The sequence below is a fragment of the Schistocerca nitens genome, chromosome 3 (assembly GCF_023898315.1).
Source record: "Schistocerca nitens isolate TAMUIC-IGC-003100 chromosome 3, iqSchNite1.1, whole genome shotgun sequence".
In the NCBI taxonomy this organism is placed as follows: Eukaryota; Metazoa; Arthropoda; class Insecta; order Orthoptera; family Acrididae; genus Schistocerca; species Schistocerca nitens.
This window is the reverse complement of record NC_064616.1, coordinates 695,101,913-695,112,272: the sequence shown is the minus strand read 5'-3', so window position 1 is coordinate 695,112,272 and position 10,360 is coordinate 695,101,913. Positions and strand designations below refer to the sequence as shown.

Genomic DNA, 10,360 nt, shown 5'->3' with positions numbered 1-10,360 from the left:
ACCAGGAAAGACGATCTTAATTTGATACTAGTATGGGATGTTCTCTATGGCAGCGCAAGATGATAAGGATTTCGAGTGTGAACCGGTATCTTACGCTATGATACTATCGGAAAAACATGCGGCAATGTTGTGGTGGGCTTCCAACTGGTTGATGTTTCGCAGCTGATTACTGACAGGTAGCACATGCTTACAGTGACTCATGAGTGCAGGATATAGTAGTGTAAAGGGCTTTAAGTTGTTATTGGCTGTCTCTGTTTATTAATTACAGTAATCTCGGCGTTTGGAAGCTTGTTTTATATTTCAAGGTAAATGTCATCTCGCTGTAATAATATTTGTTAGACTAATATCTAAATTTAGGCCTACCGAGGTTGTGATGTCGCGCCACTTATACCGACTGTACAGTTTATGTGGCTGCTGCTTTTGATACTGTAAGATTAGATTCGGAGAGCTGACAGAAGGGACTCGGTCCTGCATCTTCATGTCAACGACGACTTACTGTCAAGGCATTGCCCCTCTTTAATTTGCGTAACAGTATTACCAAGCGAATACACCAGCTCTGTGTTTTTGAAGATAGTGAACATACATACGTTGTGTTTCGAAATTCTTCTAGTGATGGATCCTAGTATTTGTTATTAGGGAGAACAGCTGTTGGTATAAAGTCAAAGAACGAATATGCTGTACATGTTAGTCCCCATATCTGAACGCATAAGTCAAAAATTCCCAACATTTAAGGCCATACCAAAGTGTGAGCTATTTCGAGTGGGGGGGGGGGGGGGGGAGACTGCAGATGATACTTTTTAAGGCACCAATGTTACATGCAACTTTTAGTTTGTAAACTATGATTGTACACCATCAACCACAGTGTGTCACAGAAAAAAATTACCTGCTAGCCATCGAAGTTTTTCCTCATTAATTGCTTTATTTTGTCGTATGTTTAGTGATCTTGACAGCCACTAAATTTGTAAACGGAGGTAGTTGTAGCCCCCCCCCCACACACACACACAGAGAGAGAGAGAGAGAGAGAAAATATATTGAACTATCAAATGATAGCCATGAAATTTTCACTGTGTTTTGGGCATCTACTGGTATCTACTTTTTCATTTTTTGTTTTCTTAATTCAAAAGAGACTGTTGGTGTGAGTAATTATAATTATTTCACAAGAGAACATAAACTTCATCCTCCCATCCTCACCGTAATGTCCAACTTTTATGTTAGAACATATAAATATTAGCCTCAGAAGTGCATGCTATTATTTGATCCCACCAGATACTACACTAGTGGTAGCAGACAGCTACATTATTGGGGTACATTTTCTAAAGCACTCAGGTAATAGAAGAAATGGAACTTTCAATGCATGAGACTCAGTTGGTTGTTGAATATCAATTTTTTTACACTATTGAAGTTCTAAATCTGCACTACCAAACAGGAAATGTAAACATATACTGGGGTATGGTTTACCATTTAGATTTATTGTACTTTTCACTAAAATAATTTTCCATAGAATAATAGATATTTAATTCAAATTGAGATTGTTTTAAAGACTTGTGTTTGGGAAGAGTTACGTAATGTCTCCCATACCATCTTCTCCTTTGGATTTTCCATAATTTGTGTTATGTATGTATGTAATATTTGGCAAAATACCCTGCCAAGATTTCTCAGTTGTGTAATACAAATTTTGTGATTTAACTTGTAATATGTTTTTATGACAAAAAGTGCAGTAAATATTGTCTGAACATAGACATCGGTGTGCACTGAATATCAATCTGTGACTACAACAAAGATTTTATGTAGTGCTGCTATAACAATCTACTCTTGCTGTGTTCATGATACATACCTCTAAATGGCTGGTGGTCATTCTGATAAGAGGAATCTTACCATCAAGTTATTTGTAAATTTAACTCACTATTGTAACCACTGAAATAACCTTACGTGTGCTCTCAATCCATGTTGTTTCCTTTTGTTTCCGCCTCCCCTTCTGGAAGCATCACTGTTCTTGCATTATTTGTTAAAGAAACTCTTGACACTCCGTCATCAAAGTCATGGCCTTAAAATTTTAAAGTTCATTAATCTCAGGAATGTCTACTGATTTTGTATAGATACGTGGGATAAGGGCCATGGCCAGTCAGATGATGTATCAATCCACTTGATGAACCCTCATTTTTAATCTCTCCATGAAGTTAGGGAGAAATTCACATGTTCTCCTGCCAGAGACTTTGCCACAGTTGTTGAGTTTTTCAAACTGGTCTCAGTTCCAAGCAACCTTCGTACTTCCATTTGATTGCCTTTCTTTAACCAGTAAAATGCTTCCCTTTTCCTAATTTCCAAGTCCAGTGGGCATGTTCCTAGAATTACTAACAATGCATCATTCTGGGAAGTGCAGTAGGCCCCCATTAATTTTAGTAGCATACCTCATTGAACTCTTCTTACTATTGTGGCTGGCTTCATTAGTGCAGTGTGAGTCCAGACACTCGCACCATATCCTACAGCTGATACTAATATAGATTGGTGGTAAACTGTAATTGTTCTCAAAGGAAGCCAAAATCGTCTATTTGCAATGGTTATAATTTTATTCATTTCATTGGTACCTTCCCTGCCTGTATCTTCTACATGATGTGCAAAGTTACGACATTTGTCGAGAAATACCCCTACATATCCCATTGCTGCACTACTTCTAATCGTTATATCATTTAATTCTGTTTTAGCTTTTCTTATTAGCTTCCCTTTCAGCCGGAGGTACATTGTTTTGTGAGGTGCTAGTGACAACTTAACACTTAGACACCAGCCCTCGAGTTTGTGGAGGGCCGGATTACATTTGTCTTCTATAATTCTTCTGAAGTCACCACTTGCAATGAACAGCAAGTCATCTGCAAATGCCACCAGACCGCTTGTGTTACCGCTGTCATGTAACTTCTGTAGTATGGGCTCCAGTGCTGCATCCCGAAACTCTGGACCACACACTGATCCCTGCGGACAGAGTTTTGTTATTGTCTTTATTATTTTCTTTCCTGGGCATGTTAAAGAAGCATGTCGCCTGTGCCAGTAATCTCTTGGGCAATTATGCAGTGCTTCTGGACATTCCAAATCCCTATGGTCACCATAGGTTATCGAAAGTGCCAGCAATATCAATAATCATCTCTAGATCGTACATAGAATGAGTATCTGTCACTAGCGAATCACCTTATTAATTGCGTCTTCAGTTGACTTGCCTCTTCTAAACCCGTACTGGTGAGGGTTCATCCTGTGTAGCAGTCTGTGATATTGTAATCTTTTGCATAATAGTTTTTCAAATATCTTGCCAAGAACGTTCAAAAGGCAAATTGGTCTGTAGGATTTGGGTATCAGTGGATCTTTATCTTGCCCTTTACTAATTATTACCACTTCAGCGTTCTTCCACAGCGCAGGGACCCTTCCTCGCAAGAGACACCCAATGACCAAGATCACACAAGTAACTATCTAATTGGTCGCATAAGGCTTGCATTACTTCGGCAGTTAGTCCGTCCGGTCCTGGAGATTTTTTTCTTTTGCAGTCTTAAAATTATATGCCTAATTTCTTCTTGTGCGAAGAGGTACACAGGTTTACTGTTCCTATATTCTTCCCATAACATGTCCTGTAACCTACGAAGATCATCTGTCTTGCCTTCTTCTCCATACTCAAGAAGTAGGTTTCCCATTAGCAGGGCAACTGACTGTTCCCAGCATTCTCTTACCATCCCATCATTCCTTCTGAGAGTGGATAAGACTGTTGGTGACCACATTTTCTTGCAGACTATTTTGTATGGTACACCCCCAGGGATCGGTTCCTAAGTCAGCCTCCACGAATTGCTTCCATCGTTCCATTATGTTTTCCACAAATCTTCCTTAAAATGCTCTTTAAAATATCTGTATCTATGCAACCTTCGAATTCCTTTTTCTTGAGTCATGCTGCTCTGGTATAGCTTCCTGGCTCTTCTTGTGTTACATCTTGATTTTTATAGTTCCTCGGTCCAGATGCAAGGTACTCCTTTAGAATGACCTCTGCTGATAGGTATTGATGCCTCCATTTCCCTATGTATAGCCACTGTCAGTTCTTGCACTTCAACATCTACATTATCACCCAGTGATAGAGTTCCTGGACTCTGAAACACTCTTCTTAATTTTTCCCTGTTAGCATCCTTGATCTTATATTCGAGCCTTATGCGCATGTTTTTTGTGTCATCTTGGATTTCCCTTCCAGTGATAGTATAATGTATGTTATTGTGGTCACTCACAACCTTCCAGTCTCTCACACTGTGCATTGCTGCCGTATTTGCTAAAGTGACATCAGTACTTGATGTTTCTCTGACCCTTCCTTTGTAGGTTGGCAGATTGTGAGGCGCATTCAATACTGATTGGTTGAGTTCCACAATGGTTTCTTCTAGTTGTCTTCCAAGGTCATCAGTCAGGCGAGTATGCCACAATATTGACTTTGCATTTGTACCAATGGAACACCCAAGAGGTTTAGTTCGTCATTTTTTTTTGTCATCAGTCATCTGGCTGGTTTGATGCGGCATGCCATGAATTCCTCTCCTGTGCTAGCCTCTTCATTTCAGAGTAGCACTTGCAACCTACGTCCTATGTGACTAATATCCTTAAGTCTTAGTTTCATCTATCTCATGACTACACTGAAAATACAGTTAACAGTTCCTCACAGATTATGTGTTCTGAACAGTATTGTGATATTTTTGTCACTGTAATGGCCTTGTTAAGTACTATTATTGCTGCCATAGGATGCTGCCCTTGTGTGACTATCTGGGCAGTTATTGGCATACTGGTGATCCGTACTGCCTTCGTATATGGTTCTTGGAGGCACTCTTCTAGCCTCGTACAATACGCTGAAACTTCTCATGGCATTAAACTTGTCCTATTTTTATCTCCATTAGGGGTGATAGGTTTATATTCGACACACTTGGTCTACTCGCCTTTAATAAAATGCTGTATTACCATATGTCATCACAAAGTGCTTGTACAAAGTATCTAAAGAGAATGATTCATTTCCTCTGACAGAAACCTGATTCAGTAGCTTCTCCAGTTTTTCCACTTCTGTTGGCAGGTTGTTTACTCTGAGGTAGATTCTATCCACAAAATCAGGTACAGGAAAAGTAATATACTTCCCTTCTGGATGCCGATATCTTACTAGATGTCTTAACACTGTAGTAAGTGTCGTTGGCTCTTCCACTCTAGTGAGTTGCATAATGCTCTCTATGCATTCATAAATCTGTCACGGATCTGTTCTGTTCTGTTCTGTTCTGTTCTGTTCTGTTCTGTATGTTACTGTTTACTTCTTTGTAGAAGGTGTTTGTTTCCAGCCTGAGCTGGCTCTGAGTTTCGCATTGTTTTTGTTGTAGATTCACTTCTTACATTGGCAAACCTTCTTTTGCTTCTGTATGTAGCACAGTTTATTCCTCAGGCTGTGTGTTGTCACATTCTACATACAACTGCCCAGTTTGTGTCACCAAATCCTGTTCGCTTATATGTCACTCCAAAATCCGTCTCTGATCGTGCTTCTGTTATACCGCATAGTTCTGAATTTTCACCAAAAACTTCTCTCCTGCTTTTTCGTAGGTGCAGGATGCTCTACTTCAGTCTGTGTTGCATGCTCTGTTCTATGGTACTTACTTCTCACTTTTTGCCATAAATTCCTTGCTCTTCTGACACCTCCTCCTCGATGGTGACATGTTTCTTACATAGCTGGCACTTGGTGTCATTAGAGTCCTGTTATGAAAAACCTACCCATAATCCATTTTTAAAATCTGCCTTGTTAGGAGGGTTTGATATATGTGACATTTGTTTTTGTTCCCTGTGCATTTTTCACACCAATATTTACATGGCACACACACTGCTGCGTGTTTGATTTTATTACAGTCTTTTGTAATATGACCTCTTTCCCCACAGTGTCCACAACTTACTACTTGTTTATCGCAATGTCTTGCCAAATGACCTAGGTCTAGGTATTGGCATGGAATGCAGTGCCTCAGTACCAGATAGTCTCTCACTGAAACCGAATGAAACCCAAGATACACTTTTTGTCACTTCATGAGAGCTGTTCTAACCTCGAGGCTCACTTCAGTAACTTGATGGACCACTTTTCTTCTCTTTGGTGCTGTCGTCAATTGTACAGTAAAGCCGCCTCTGAAGCTTTCCTTAGTCAGTTCATCTTCAAGGTTCTGCATATACAGTGTCTATACGACCCGGGACAACCAGGAGATCCGGGAAAAACCCGGGAATTTTCTCATCCGGGAGAAAACTGGGAATTTTTTAGAATTCCGTGAATTTTTCATTGTTTTAGTTTTCAGTTAAATTTTTGTAACTTTGACTGGTAAGAACCAATACTCTAACAAAGACTATTACTGTATCTCACAACTGCAGAATAATACTGCAGCAATAAAAAACGAACAAGAGGGGAAAAAAAACGAAAATAAAACTTAAGTTGCAAAGGAAATGCACCATATACAACAACAAAACACAGTGCTCATATAAGCGTCTGCCAACAGCAAAATGTGCCAAAGGCTTTAGGAAGACTATGCAATGTTTCACAACAACAAATTGCCTCCGATGAGTGTGACTTCACAACTTTTTACAATAGATTCGTTTGAGTGGTTGCGAGCGAGCTTCTGCGCATGTGCAGTTGAGTCATGTATGACTAGTATCTTCTCCCACTTCTGGCTACAGAAGTGTGGCAGCTAGCTACACTGTTGTTATTATGGTCTTAAGTCCTGAGACTGGTTTGATGCAGCTCTCCATTCTACTCTATCCTGTGCAAGCTTCATCTCCCAGTACCTGCTGCAACCTACATCCTTCTGAATCTGCTTAGTGTATTCATCTCTTGGTCTCCCTCTACGATTTTTACCCTCCACGCTGCCCTCCAATGCTAAATTTGTGATCCCTTGATGCCTCAGAACATGTTCTACCAACCAGTCCCTTCTTCTTGTCAAGATGTGCCACAAACTCTTCTCCCCAGTTCTATCCAATACCTCCTCATTAGTGATGTGATCTACCCATCTAATCTTCAGCACTCTTCTGTAGCACCACATTTCGAAAGCTTCTATTCTCTTCTTGTCTAAGCTATTTATCGTCCACATTTCACTTCCATACATGGCTACACTCCACACAAATACTTTCAGAAACGACTTCCTGACACTTAAATCTGTACTCGATGTTAACAAATTTCTCTTCTTCAGAAACGCTTTCCTTGCCATTGCCAGTCTACATTTTATATCCTCTCTACTTCGACCATAATCATTTATTTTGCTCCCCAAATAGCAAAACTCCTTTACTACTTTGTCTCATTTCCTAATCTAATTCCCTGAGCATCACCCGACTTAATTCGACTACGTTCCATTATCGTCGTTTTGCTTTTGTTGATGTTCATCTTATATCCTCCTTTCAAGACACTGTTCATTCCGTTCAACTGCTCTTCCAAGTCCTTTGCTGTCTCTGACAGAATTACAATGTCATCGGCGAACCTCAAAGTTTTTATTTCTTCTCCATGGATTTTAATACCTACTCCGAATTTTTCTTTTGTTTCCTTTACTGCTTGCTCAATATACAGATTGGATAACATCGGGGAGAGGCTACAACCCTGTCTTACTCCCTTCCCAACAACTGCTTCCCTTTCATGTCCCTCGACTCTTATAACTGCCAGCTGGTTTCTGTACAAACTGTAAATAGCCTTTCGCTCCCTAAGAGTTTGACAGAGCACTGAAAGACCTGTGTCGAAACAAGGCCCCGGGAGTAGACAACATTCCATTAGAACTACTGACGGTCTTGGGAGAGCCAGTCATGACAAAACTCTACCATCTGGTGAGCAAGATGTATGAGACAGACGAAATACCCTCAGATTTCAAGAAGAATATAATAATTCCAATACCAAAGAAAGCATGTGTTGACGGATGTGAAAATTACCGAACTATCAGTTTAATAAGTCACAGCTGCAAAATACTAACGCGAATTCTTTACAGACGAATGGAAAAACTGGTAGAAGCCGACGTCGGGGAAGATCAGTTTGGATTCCGTAGAAATGTTGGAACACGTGAGGCAATACTGACCTTACGACTTATGTTAGAAGAAAGATTAAGGAAAGGCAAAACTACGTTTCTAACATTTGTAGACTTAGAGAAAGCTTTTGACAATGTTGACTGGAATACTCTCTAGCTACACTACTGGCCATTAAAATTGCTACACCACGAAGATGGCGTGCTACAGACGCGAAATTTAACCGACAGGAAGAAGATGTGATATGCAAATGATTAGTTTTTCAGAGCATTCACACAAGGTTGGCGCCGGTGGCGACACCTACAACGTGCTCACATGAGGAAAGTTTCCAACCGATTTCTCATACACAAACAGCAGTTGACCGGTGTTGCCTGGTGAAACGTTGTTGTGATGCCTCGTGTAAGGAGGAAAAATGCGTACCATCACGTTTCCGATTTTGATAAAGGTCGGATTGTAAACTATCGCGATTGCGGTTTTTCGTATCGCGACATTGGTGCTCGTGTTGGTCGAGATCCAATGACTGTTAGCAGAATATGGAATCCGTGGGTTCAGGAGGGTAATATGGAATGCCCTGGTGGATCCCAACGGCCTCGTATCACTAGCAGTCGAGGTGACAGGCATCTTATCCGCATGGCTGTAACGGATCGTGCAGCCACGTCTCGATCCCAGAATCAACAGATGGGGACGTTTGCAAGACAGCCACCATATGCACGAACAGTTCAGCGAGGTTTGCAGCAGCATGGACTATCAGCTCGGAGACCATAGCTGCGGTTACTCTTGACTCTGCATCACAGACAGGAGCGTCTGCAATGGTGTACTCAACGGCGAACCTGGGTGCACGAATGGCAAAACGTCATTTTTTCGGATGAATCCAGGTTCTGTTTACAGCGTCATGATGGTCACACCCGTGTTTGGCGACATCGCGGTGAACGCACATTGGAAGCGAGTATTCGTCATCGCCATACTGGTGTATCACCCGGCGTGATGGTATGGGGCGTCATTGGTTGCACGTCTCAGTCACCTCTTGTTCGCAGTGACTGCACTTTGAACAGTGGACGTTACATTTCAGATGTGTTACGACGCGTGGCTCTACCTTTCATTTGATCCCTGAGAATCCCTACATTTCAGCAGGATAATGCACGACCGCATGTTGCAGGTCCTGTACGGGCCTTTCTGGATACAGATAATGTTCGACTGCTGCCCTGGCCAGCACATTCTCCAGATCTCTCACCAATTGAAAACGTCTGGTCAATGGTGGTCGAGCAACTGGCTCGTCACAATACGCCAGTCACTATTCTTGATGAACTTTGGTATCGTGTTGAAGCTGCATGGGCAGGTGTACCTGTACACGCCATCCAAGCTCTGTTTGACTCAATGCCCAGGCGTATCAAGGCCGTTATTGCGGCCAGAGGTGGTTGTTCTGGGTATTGATTTCTCAGGATCTATGCACCCAAATTGCGTGAAAATGTAATCACATGTCAGTACTAGTATAATATGTTTGTCCAATGAATACCCGTTTATCATCTGCATTTCTTCTTGGTGTAGCAATTTTAATGGCCAGTAGTGTAAATAAGCAATAGCAGCAAGCAGCCAGATGCTATCCGGAAAAATTTTACTGGTGCGCATAAGCTGCCAGATTCACGTGTACGCAACAGGCCCGGGAGCAAACCTGGGTACTGTCCCTGGCGGCAGTTTCGGGGGGGAAGGGCGCCAAATTCATATTATTGTGGAAAAAGACCTTGTTTCACAAAGAGCCTAGCGTCCAGCGCACGTTGGTCTATCGATTATTCATATGATTTTGAACGCATCCCGGCTGGTTTTTGAACATTTTAGAACAAATTCTAAGTTGATTTCTGAAAGAATATCAAGTTGATTTTTGAATGCGTGCGTAGTGTATGTGATGTCTCTGCCAGCGGAATCCCCGTCACATCTAGAAATAAGCCTGCAGACAAAAGGGGACGGGTCTATACGAGCTGAGCGGAATAAAGCCGATCGGGTGAATGCCAATCGCTGTTTATGTGGTTGACTAAGTTTGCAAATAGTCAGCGTTGTTATAACTACTAGCGAATTCCATAGATTCAGACTACCAGAGTGGAAATGAACGACTAACAGGAATAACAGGCAACAAATATTGCGTATTGTTTCCTCCGTGTATCCGAGAAAATGAAATTTTGACGGAAAATTTTTGACCAGACCGCTACACCACCAAGGGCCAGTTATACAGTCCCCAGCTAACAGCCGCTAAAGTTCTATTCTGGGAGTAGCGCGGAAACCGCGATGTACGATCACTTACCGGAGAATAAATGCGGGATAGCTAAATCAGTGATTGTGGCAAAGAATAATTTTTGAC

General features: G+C 41.5%; 1 protein-coding gene across 3 annotated transcripts in view; it reads left to right on the top strand.

The window, feature by feature from the left end:
- The first annotated feature begins 1 nt into the window (after position 1).
- Positions 2-10,360, top strand: part of LOC126248665 (oxysterol-binding protein-related protein 11-like) — a 222,608-nt gene continuing 212,249 nt past the window's right edge. For 2 of the 3 annotated variants that reach the window (XM_049949883.1, XM_049949881.1), the window contains exon 1: positions 2-176. The gene's annotated coding sequence lies outside the window, so the exon portion shown is untranslated. Of the gene's footprint in view, positions 177-268; positions 306-10,360 lie in introns of all 3 variants that reach the window. The other variant, XM_049949882.1, reaches the window with a different exon arrangement.